Raw genomic sequence first — 11,221 nt, 5'->3', positions numbered from 1 at the left:
CACACCTTATATTCCTGATAAGGCATCAAAACTCTTGAAATTAATCTGTATACATTGCAGAGGCTGTGATAGTTTCTCCTGAATAAGATCATGCTCAATTAACTTGACATTGATTAGCTTTCTAGTAATATCTGCAAGATTCCAAGAGTAGAAAAGAAAATCATCAAACACTCATATAAGGGGCTAACAGATGTTCCAATATTATTTGAAAAAGTCAATCTGTGAAAGTTAATGAAAATAATACTTGGATGGATTTGATAGGAAAGTAAGCAGAAAAATTATGTTTCAGCACAACATAAATTGAAGAGTACAATGTCGACATGAATTAATGACATGTAATGAAGTGCTGAGCACTGCCACTATCAGTTCCCAGCACATCTTAAACAGCTGTGGCTGCTTCTAAAATAACTTGCAATGGGGCTTTCCTTTTTTAAGAATTTGCTAGAAATTTTATAAGATTTTACAATAAACCACAGGTTTATAAATTCTTTATCAACTTATATACAATATCCAGTATTAATTTAACAATTTATCAATAAACATTCACTGAACTAAATACTACAGAATAAGTCACCCACTGTGTCCTCTTATCATAGATCTGTGTCAAGGGAGAAATCACCTTGCTTTAAGGCCATGCTGAATGAAAAGTCAGTACTTGTGTGAAAACTACATGCACAGCAAAATAAATCCAGAGCTTCCAGAGATTCTAAGTTGATTAGTCCTTTCATGTGCAAATGACAGGAGAAGAATTCAAGTCTAAAGAAATATCCCCGTAGACTGAGGAGCTAGGAGTTACAGTTTTTTTCTACTCAAAACTCTTCAGATTGACATTTAATCAATCTCAAAAAATTGTATGCTAATGATTCTGAAGTGGATGATCCTCTTTATGTATAACAGCTTCAACGGAAGTATGCTATTATACTATCCCTGCTTTGGATTTGTGAAACTTACTGAACTGTGGGATAGTGTGATGAGTCTTAAGTACTTAGGTAAGTACTATTTACTAGCTGTTGGAAGTGAAAAACTGAGATATTATTGTTTTTGGATGTTCTTGAAAGCTTTTTAGTTTTATGTTTGTTTTGATTTTTTTTTTTGTTTTGTTTTGTTTTAATAGACATCAAGCTTTCAAAATTTTATTGTGTTGAAAATCTCAGGAAAAGATTTATCTGAAAGAAAAATAGTATCAGTTCCTTGTCTTTGTAAAATCTACGCACAGAAGATATTTTGTACTTTTTGTGGGTTCTTAAAATATTTAATAGAAATTAAGCAGCACCTTTTCGTTGTAGCATATGCCTTTAGACATTAGTATGTTAGGTTTGTAAATGAAATGTGGCTATTCTGATCATAGCATTTTGATAATCATCTTGTCTTAATGCATATATTTTCTCCCTTATGCATACATTTTTAAAAATCTAGAGTAAAAGCAATTTTCAGTAAGATGTGTCAATAAGCAATTAGTTTGATATTTTTGAATTCATCTATCCTTTCTCATCAAAGGTAAAGAAGTTTTCTGTATTTTTAAATACTGCTTTCCTCGTAGACCAAGTATGAAATACTTAGCCCTACAGATGTATACGGAGGTGGTAATCTATTCCCCAGAGCAATCATGCTGGGAATAAAGGTAGAGCAGTATAAGCACTTTGCCATCATAAGATTGCCATAATGAGGGCCCTCCCTCCCTCTTCATCATTCAACACATTTCTGTCATTAGGGCATTGCTATAACAATAGTACTGCTTGCATCTTGTGTATAACACTGAAGCCCAGTGAAAGGCAGGAAAACACAGAATCACAGAATTGTAGAGGTTGGAAGGGACCTCTAGAGATCATCGAGACCAACCCCTCTGCCAAAGCAGGTTCCCTACATCAGGTCACACAGGTAGGCATCCAGGCGAGACTTGAATATCTCCAGAGAAGGAGACTCCACAACCCCCCTGGGCAGCCTGTTCCAGTGCTCCGTCACCCTCACTGTAAAGAAGTTCTTGCGCACATTCGTGCAAAACTTCCTATGCTGCAGCTTATGTCCGTTTCCCCCTGTCCTGTCTCCACGTAACACTGAAAAGAGACTGGCCTCATCACTATGGCCGCCACTCCTCAGATATTTATAAACCTGGATCAGGTCCCCTCTCAGTCGTCTTTTCTCAAGGCTAAACAGACCCAGGTCACTTAGCCTTTCTTCATAGGGGAGATGCTCCAGGCCCTTCACCATCTTTGTGGCCCTCCGCTGGACTCTTTCCAAGAGATCCCTGTCTTTTTTGTACTGGGGAGCCCAGAACTGGACACAATACTCCAGATGAGGCCTTACCAGGACAGAGTAGAGGGGGAGGATCACCTCCCTCGACCTGCTGGACACGCTCTTCTTAATGCACCCCAGAATGCCATTGGCCTTTTTGGCCATGAGGGCACACTGCCGGCTCATGGACAACCTGTCGTCCACCAGGATGCCCAGGTCCTTCTCTGCAGAGCTCCTCTCCAGCAGCTCATCCCCCAGCCTGTATTGGTGCATGCAATTATTCCTCCCTAGGTGTAAGACCCTACACTTGCTTTTGTTGAACCTCATCCGGTTTCTTACTGCCCAGCTCTCCAGCCTGTCCAGGTCTCGCTGAATGGCAGCACAGCCTTCAGGCGTGTCAGCCAATCCTCCCAACTTCTTATCATCAGCAAACTTGCTGAGGGTGGCCACTATCCCCTCATCAAGGTCACTGATGAAGATGTTGAACAAGATCGGACCCAACACAGACCCCTGGGGGACACCACTGGTCACAGGTCTCCAGCCAGACTCTGCACCACCAACGACGACCCTCTGCGCTCTGCCAGTCAGCCAGTTCTCAATCACCTCACTGTCCACTCGTCTATCCCACACTTCCTCAGCTTTGTTATAAGGATGTCGTGGGAGACAGTATCAAATGCCTTTCTAAAATCAAGGTAGACTACATCTACCGCTCTTCCCCCATCCACCCAGCATGTGACAGCATCATAGAAGGCCACCAAGTTGGTCTAGCACGACCTACCCTTGGTGAACCCATACTGACTATTCCTGATAACATCCTTTTCTCCCTGTTGTCTGGAGATGGTATCCAGCACAAGCTGTTCCATCACCTTTCCATGGACAGAGGTGAGGCTGACTGGTCTGTAATTACCTGGGTCTTCCTTCTTGCCCTTTCTGAAGACCAGAGTGACATTGGCTATCCTCCAGTCTTCAGGGACCTCCCCCATTATCCAAGACCTCTCAAAAATGATGGAGAGCGGTTCAGCAATTACCTCTGCCAGCTCCCTCAGCACACGTGGATGCACCCCATCAGGTCCCATGGACTTGTGGACCTTAGTACTGCTAGGCGCTCACACACGTCCTCTTTCCTGACTAAAGGGAAGTCTCCCATTCCCCAGACCCTCTCACTAACCTCCAGGGTGTGGGAAACCTGAGGGAGAGCCTTTTCACTAAAGACGGAAGAAGGCATTCAGTATCTCTGCCTTCTCAGCATCCCCCCTTACCAGAACCCCCCCCGCACTTAGTAAGGGGCCCACTTTCTCTCTAGTTTTCCTTTTGCTGTTAACATACTTGAAGAAGCCTTTTTTATTATCCTTTATCACTTTAGCCAGATTCAATTCCAGGCGAGCTTTAGCCTTCCTCGTCGCATCCCTGCAGGCTCTGACTACATTCCTATATTCTTCCCAAGTGGTCAGATCCTTTTTCCACATTTCATGGACCTTCTTCTTTCCTTTGAGCTTGCGCATTAACTCCTTGCTCATCCACACAGGTCACCTGCCACCTTTTCCCGATTTCTTGCTCACAGGGACGCACCGATCCTGAGCTTGGAAGAAGAGCTGTTTAAATGCTGACCAGCTCGCAGAGGCCCCCTTACCTTCTAACAGCCAAGCCCACGGGATAGCTCCAAGTAGGTCCCGGAAGAGATCGAAGTTGGCTCTCCTAAAGTCCAGGGTAGCAATCCTACTTCTAGCTTTGCTTCTTCCACTCAGGATCTTGAACTCCACCATCTCATGATCACTACAACCCAAGCTGCCCCCAGTCTTTACTTCCTTAACAAGTCCATCCCTGTTGGTGAGAACAAGGTCCAGTAACACTCCTCCCCGCGTCGGTTCCTCCACCACCTGCATCACAAAGTTGTCTTCAACGCACTGCAAGAACCGTCTGGACCGTGCGTGCCTGGCCATGTTGGTCGTCCAGCAAATGTCTGGATAATTGAAGTCCCCCATAAGCACCAGTGCCTGGGAACGTGACACTATATCCAGTTGCTTATGGAAGGTCTCATCAACCTCCTCATCCTGATCAGGGGGCCTGTAGTACACACCCACAACAGTGTCACCCTTACCAGCCTGCCCCTTGATTCTCACCCATAAGCTCTCCACTGCTACATCACTCTCCCCCAAGTGAAGTTCAATTCTAGCACATTCTAGCTGCTCTCTCACATAAAGAGCAACTCCACCACCCCGCCTAGCCAGCCAATCTTTCCTAAAAAGCACATAGCCCTCCATGACAACATTCCAGTCATGCGAGCTGTCCCACCACGTCTCCATGATCACAATGAGATCATGACCTCGCGACTGCACACAGAACTCCAGCTCTTCCTGTTTATTCCTCATGCTACGTGCATTAGTATACAGACACTTAAGAGAAGCAGCATCCCTCCACCCCTCTCCAAGCCTTTGAACTCCACTGTCTCCACCCACCAAGTTCTGTTTGGAGCCTCGAACTGCCCCCTCAGTCCCAGGGGTCCTCATTTTGTCCCCTTCCGCCTTTATACCTAGTTTAAACACCTGTCAATAAGTCCCGTCAGTTCCTTGGCTAGAACCCTCTTTCCCCATGGAGACAGGCTGCTTCCATTTGCAGCCATCATGCCAGGTGCCGAGTAAATTGCCCTGTAGTCAAAAAAAAACAAAACTCCTGCATTTGTACCAACTCCTAAGCCATTTGTTCAAGAGATGGGTTTTTAGGCTCATCCCACTATCGTTTCCTGCCACTGAAGGTACAGATGTAATAACCACCTGCACACCTGTTCCTTCAACTACCCGCCCCAGTCCCCTGAAGTCAACTTTGATAGCCTTCAGGCTTTTCTCACCAACTTCTTCACTGCCAGCCTGTACTATCAATAGTGGATAATAGTCAGAAGGGCAGATCAGTCTGGGAAGTCTCCTAGCAATGTCTCTGACCCGTGCCCCAGGGAGGCAGCACACCTCTCTGCGCGTAGGGTCGGGCCGGCATATAGGGCCCTCGGTTCCTTGCAGCAGGGAGTCGCCTATGACAACCACCCTTCTATCCTTCCGGGTGGAGGAAGTCTTGAGGCGTGGGGGTGACCGCTTCCCCCGAGGCACCCTCACGGGTGGGCCTCCCTCCACATCTGCACACACCTCTCCCTCAGGTTCCAGGGCCTCAAATCTATTCTGCAGAGGCACCTGGGGAGCCGAGCATGGTCTGGGGAGGGGGACGCCCACATCTCTGAGTCGGTATCTGTTTCCACACGTCCTTCTCTCTCAAACTGCTTTGCTCTGCTCGGCAACAACAGGGCAGAGGCTCCGCCACTGAACACCTTGCCCTTTTGGGAGAGAATTTTGTCCCAGTCCCACACCCCCTAGTTCTACATAAGTATTATGAGGGGAAGGAGCAGACTGAGGACTCAGTGTATCAGGAGCACAGTCTGTCTGTCGATTCCTCTCTGTCACCTGTTTGCAAGGCGACTGGGGGCCACATGCTCCATAGGGAGCCTCAGGTGCACGCCGGGACCTTGGGGCCGATAGGGCCTGGCACCACCAGTCAATTTCCTTTTCACAGTCCTTGATGGTCCTCAGCCTCTCCACCTCTTCCCTCAAGCAGGCCACCAGACTGAGAAGGTCATTTACCTGGTCACACCTTACACAGGCGCTGACTTCATCGCTTGGCACTTCAAGGGCCAGACTCTGGCACTCATTGCAGCCAGCAACCTGAACACTAGCGTGCTGTTTTGGGACCTCAGTTTGGGTCTCCACACTCTTCTTGGCTACAGCCTTCCTCTTACGTGTGCAGGGGACCTCTGTCTGGGTCTCCACGTTTCCTGGCAGTAGCCTTCCGCTGGGACGCAGCCATGGCAATCCAGCAGACCCACTAGCACCAGCACAATCAGAGTAGCCTTAACAAGTGTGACTAACAGCTCCGCCCCATTACTGAAAGCACTGGATCTGCCCTCGCTCTTTTACCAGGTCGTTGACGGGTGCAACCGCACTTATCACCCTCCTCACAGTGACAAAACTCCTCCTCCCCGTCTGGGTGGGCAGTGGCCACTGCCCTCATCAACTCTCTTATTAGGGGAGGGGGGAGGGAGGCGGGGATGGAGAGCCGCTACCCTGGCAACGCCCCCGCCACGTGAGCCGCTCTTGCGAGAGGTGCCGGGCTGCTCCGTTGCCTCGGGAATCCCTGGATGAGGGAAAACCGAGCGAGTCCCCTATGCACCCCGCGATCAGCCGCCTCAGCTCTGCCTGGGGCAGCTCTGAAGCAGCAAACCTCGGCGATCAAATGTTTATTTATTCATAATTACATTTTCCTGACAACAGGCTATCCTAGATTAAATAAAGAAGAAGGGGAGAAGATGGCTGATGGCTCTTATTTTCTGTGCTGCTTTATTTGGTGTAGTTATCTGGATACTGTAGATTAATATAGATATTTTCAATATAACTGACAATGAAGAATGTAAGTACATCCCAGAGGTTTGACTAATATCTGTCACACAAATTGCATTCATTGGTAGCAAGGAAGAAATGAGCAAACAGAGGTATTTATTTCAGTATAAGTCTGTTTTTACTTGTTTGGAATTTCTTTGTTCACAAGCATTTAATATTCATAATGCTGTACAATTATGTCAGAGACTGCAAATTCTACTGAAACATACAATGTACATGAAGGGGAAGGTTGTGCTGCTTAGTTTACTTAAGGGTACTATTCATAAGTTTAGCTTGCTCTATTAAAGGAATTGCTCTTTTTCCTGTAGAATAGCATTGCTCTAACACATTGCTCTTGAGACCAACTTAGATTCTGGGCTCCTAAAAGAATGTAACAAGAGAGAAAAGTCTTCTACTTGTTTTCCTCAAGCAGAGGTCTTATTCCAGCTTAGTAGCTCCATGCTTCACCAATATGGCAAGCTTGAGCTTGTCATGCAAACAAGAGCTTTCTGTGAGTATTTACCTGGGCACAAATTCAGCATTTGCTCTTTGTTCAAAGCAATTTCCCTCTTTCTGCTTCCTGATATCCAGTCAGATTTCAACTATAGTCAAAATAGGTGAAGAAAAATCCCTCAATTACTTACCTTCAGAAACTGGAATTTAATCAGAAACCAAGTGCTTGAGAGGCTTTGACAGGCTTTCAGATAGAGAAAGGTAATCCTTTAATCATTTTTGAAGTGTTTGTTCTGATGGTCTGGACATATCTCTATTACAAAAAAAAAAAAAAAAAAAAAAAAAAAAAAAAAAAAGCACCACCACCTACAACAACAACAAAAAACCCGTAATATATCTACAACAATGGAAAAAAATAAAACACATTTTCAATTTCTCATTTGATTTCAGGATGATGTTTTATTTTTTTTATTTATTACTTCAAACAACACATTTTCTTTGACTTCAAAATGCTGCTTTACCTGACTTAGCTCATGTCTTGACTATACAGCCACATCTAATTTTATAAGTTAGCATATTACAAGAATAAATCAAAATAAATGCAATATTTTCCATCATTGATTTCTTACGAATATCTTTTTTTGGGGGTCCCAAATTCTAATAGAAGAGATAAAGAATTAGGCAACAAAGAAGAGAAAAGTGAAGAGCCAACAGTTATTTTAACAAAGTGTTGAAGCTTTCTACAATCAGTAAAATTCAGAAGTAGTGCTGGAATATCCAGGATCAGTTAAACTCTCAGATAAATGTAACCTCACTTTAATGTAGAGAGCAGGAATAACAGTATCCAGAAAATATTTCCAGTGAATTTGCATTTACATAGATTGTATTTGCCTTTAACTTCCCTTACTTATTTATTTATTTTTAAATATGTGTATATGCTGAGAATGAGTGAAGATGCTGAAGAATACACAGATCTTTCTGGAAAATGATGATGATGATGATGATGATGATGATGATGATGGTTCTGCTGCTGCTGATGATGATGATGATAATTCTGCCTAAGATATATAGAGGTATTTTGAGAGCTTACATGACACATTACACATTTAGAAAGGAAATATCCAAGAACAAAAAACTCTATTTTTTTTTTTTTTGCAAAAAGGATTACCTGATAAAAATCTAATCAAATACAAGCTGTTTTCTAGGCAAGGAATTAGAGCTAATGTGTATTTGTCACTAACATTCTGCTACAGTTACACAAATACTTTTTTCCTATGAGTACAGAAAAAAAGGTATGTGAATATTATAAGGTATTTCTTGTCCTGCCAAAACACCACATAAAACAAATAAACAAAGGCAATTTACTTCTACTGCGAATAATCAAAGAAGTGTTCATGCTCTTCACTTTGGTTAATATATATAGTTGTATTTCTTGTTATTCTTCTAGTAATTCTTTAGTTGTATAGTTCTTACTCAACTAAATTGCATTCTATACCTACAAAAATTTTTTCCTAATAACAAGTCTAAATCTATCCTCTTCCAGTATAACCATTTCCCATTGTCCTGTCACTACCTGCCCTTACAGGTAGTGTATCTTCTGTAGGTGAGATGAGATTCTAATATGCAGAATGACTACATATTTGAATTTCTCTTTTATTCCAGCATCCAAATTTATACCCATCTGCTATAGATACTGCATTTTCTTCCAGGGAACAGGAGAGAAAAGATGTATTGAGAGGTACAGGGGGGTTTTGGTTAGTTCCCTCACTCAGGGTTCTCCAAAACAACAGAGCAGCAGGGCAGCTCTTGGCCAGGCAGTTCTCCCGAGAGTGGCTGACAGGCGGGGGTGTTGCCAGGGCAACGGCGGGAGATTTAAATGGGTGCAAATGTAGAATAAGCCCTTGATCGCTGAAGTTAGCTACTTCGGGGCTCTTCCAGCCTGAATGGCAGCGACTGACCACGAGGTACAGGGGAGTTTCAGTCAGTTCCCTCATTCAGGGATCCACGAGACAACAGAGTGGCCGGGCAGTTCGCGTGAGAGCGGCTGACACGGCGGGGGCGTTGCCAGGGCAAGGGCTCTGCATCCACCACCATCGCCTAGAAAAACCCTCATGGAGGGAGAGGAGGAGTCAGGGTGTGAGAATCACGTGGGCTGTTTTAAAGTGGAGAAACTGTAAGCCACCCATACACGGAACTACACAGCGAGGAGGGTTGTTATCACTGTCAAGTGAGTGATAACTGCGGGGGCTCCTGTTAACGACCTGGCAACAGGGCGAGGGCAGAGACAGCACTACCGGCAGCAGGGCAGGGCTGATCAGTCACACCTCATTAAGGCTATCTAGTAGAGTTAGTGTGCCTGCCGGCTGCACCCCGGTACAAGGCTACTGCCACAAAAATTGTGGAGACCCAGACAGAAGTCCCATGATCACGCAGAAAGAAGACTGCAGCCAAAAAGAATGTGGAGACCCAGACTGAGGTCCTGTGCATGCTTGAAAGGATAGCTGATGCTAAGAAAAGTGTGGAGACTGAGTGGACTGAGGCCCCAACATAAGATGCTAGCACGCAGGTCACTGGCTGTCACAAGTGCCAGAGCCTGGCCTTTGCAGTGCTGGGTGATGGAGGCAGCACTTGTATAAGATGTGACGAGCTAAATAACTTACTCAGCCTTGTGGCCGACCTGAAAGAAGGAGGTGGAGAGGCTGAGGACCATAAAGGAGTGTGAGAGGGAGATTGATTGGTGGTGCCAGTCCCTATTGGCCTCGAGATCTTGGGACAGAGCTGAGGCTCCACATGGAGCATGTCACCACCTTCTGCCTTGCAAACAGGTGGGAGAGGAGAAACGGCAGGTAGGAGAGGGGAATTTGCAGGCAGATGGTGCTCCAGTGAGCTCCCTGTACTCCCCCTAGCAACAATTTGAGAGTGGAGAAGGAGTGGAAGAGGATACTTGCTCGGAGAAATGAGCATCCTCCATTCCGACCATCCTCGGCTCCCCAGGTGCCTCTGCGGAATAGATTTGAGACCCTGGAACTCGAAAGAGAGGCGAGTGAGGGTGTGGAGGGAGGTCCACCCCTGAAGTTGTCTCAGGTGAAGCGGTCAACCCCCCCTCAAGACTGCCTCCACCCAGAAAGACAGGAGGGTGGTTGACATAGGCAACTCCCTGCTGAGAGGAACAGAAGGCCCTATATGTTGGCCTGACCCTACCTGTAGAGAGGTGTGCTGCCTCCCTGGGGCACGAGTCAGGGACATTTCTAGGAAACTTCCTGAACTGATTTGCCCTTCTGATTACTAGGCCTTATTGATAGTTCAGGCTGGCAGTGATGAAGTCGCTGAGAAAAGCCTCAGGACTATCAAGAAAGACTTCATGGGACTGGGGCGGGTAGTTGACAGAGTGGGTGTGCAGGTGTTTTTTTGCTCTATCCCTTCAGTGGCAGGGCAGGATACTGAGAGGATCCAAAAAACCCACCTCATAAATAAATGGCTTAGAAGTTGGTGTAAACACACGCATTTTGTTTTTTGACTACAGGGCCCTTTACTCAGCACCCAGCATGATGGCTGCAGATGGAAGTAGCCTGTTTCTGAGCGATAAGAGGATCTTAGTAGAGGAACTGGCAGGACTCATTGAAAGGTCTTTAAACTAGGTTTGAAGGGGGAAGGGGACAAAACGAGGGCCGCTGGGGTTGAGCGGGTTGTTCGAGGGCTTGTTCCAAGCTTGATGGGGAATGATGGGGGAGTACAAAGGGATGGACTAGGGCAGGGGGATGCTGGAGATGCTGCCGTTCTAGGGGATCCTAGATCCTCTAGAAAGGTGGTGAGACAGAAAGCCTAGCTGAATGCCTTTATACCAATGCACGCAGCCTGGGAAATAAGCAGGATGAGTTGGAAACGGTGATGCGCTTGGAAAGTTATGACCTTGTTGCTATCATGGAAACATGGTGGGATGACTCCCACAACTAAAATACCACCACTGAGGGATATTGGCTCTTTAGAAGGGATAGGTGAGGTAGGAAGGGTGGGGGAATTGCCCTCTATGTCAAAGACAGGGTAGACTGTGAAGAGCTCCCTCTGAGAAACAGTCAGGAACAGGTTGAAAGCCTGTAGTTAGAATTAGGGACAGGTCTAAC

The 11,221-nt window shown here is 45.7% G+C and overlaps 1 pseudogene; it reads left to right on the top strand.

Moving 5' to 3' along the window:
* The first annotated feature begins 910 nt into the window (after positions 1 to 910).
* LOC146545691 (uncharacterized) lies at positions 911 to 10,738 on the top strand (annotated as a pseudogene).
* The last annotated feature ends 483 nt before the right edge of the window (positions 10,739 to 11,221 follow it).

The sequence above is a fragment of the Meleagris gallopavo genome, chromosome 1 (assembly GCF_905368555.1).
Source record: "Meleagris gallopavo chromosome 1, MGAL_WU_HG_1.1, whole genome shotgun sequence".
Taxonomy (NCBI): Eukaryota; Metazoa; Chordata; class Aves; order Galliformes; family Phasianidae; genus Meleagris; species Meleagris gallopavo.
Note: the sequence above shows the minus strand (reverse complement) of the source record. Positions and strands in the feature narration are given on the sequence as shown.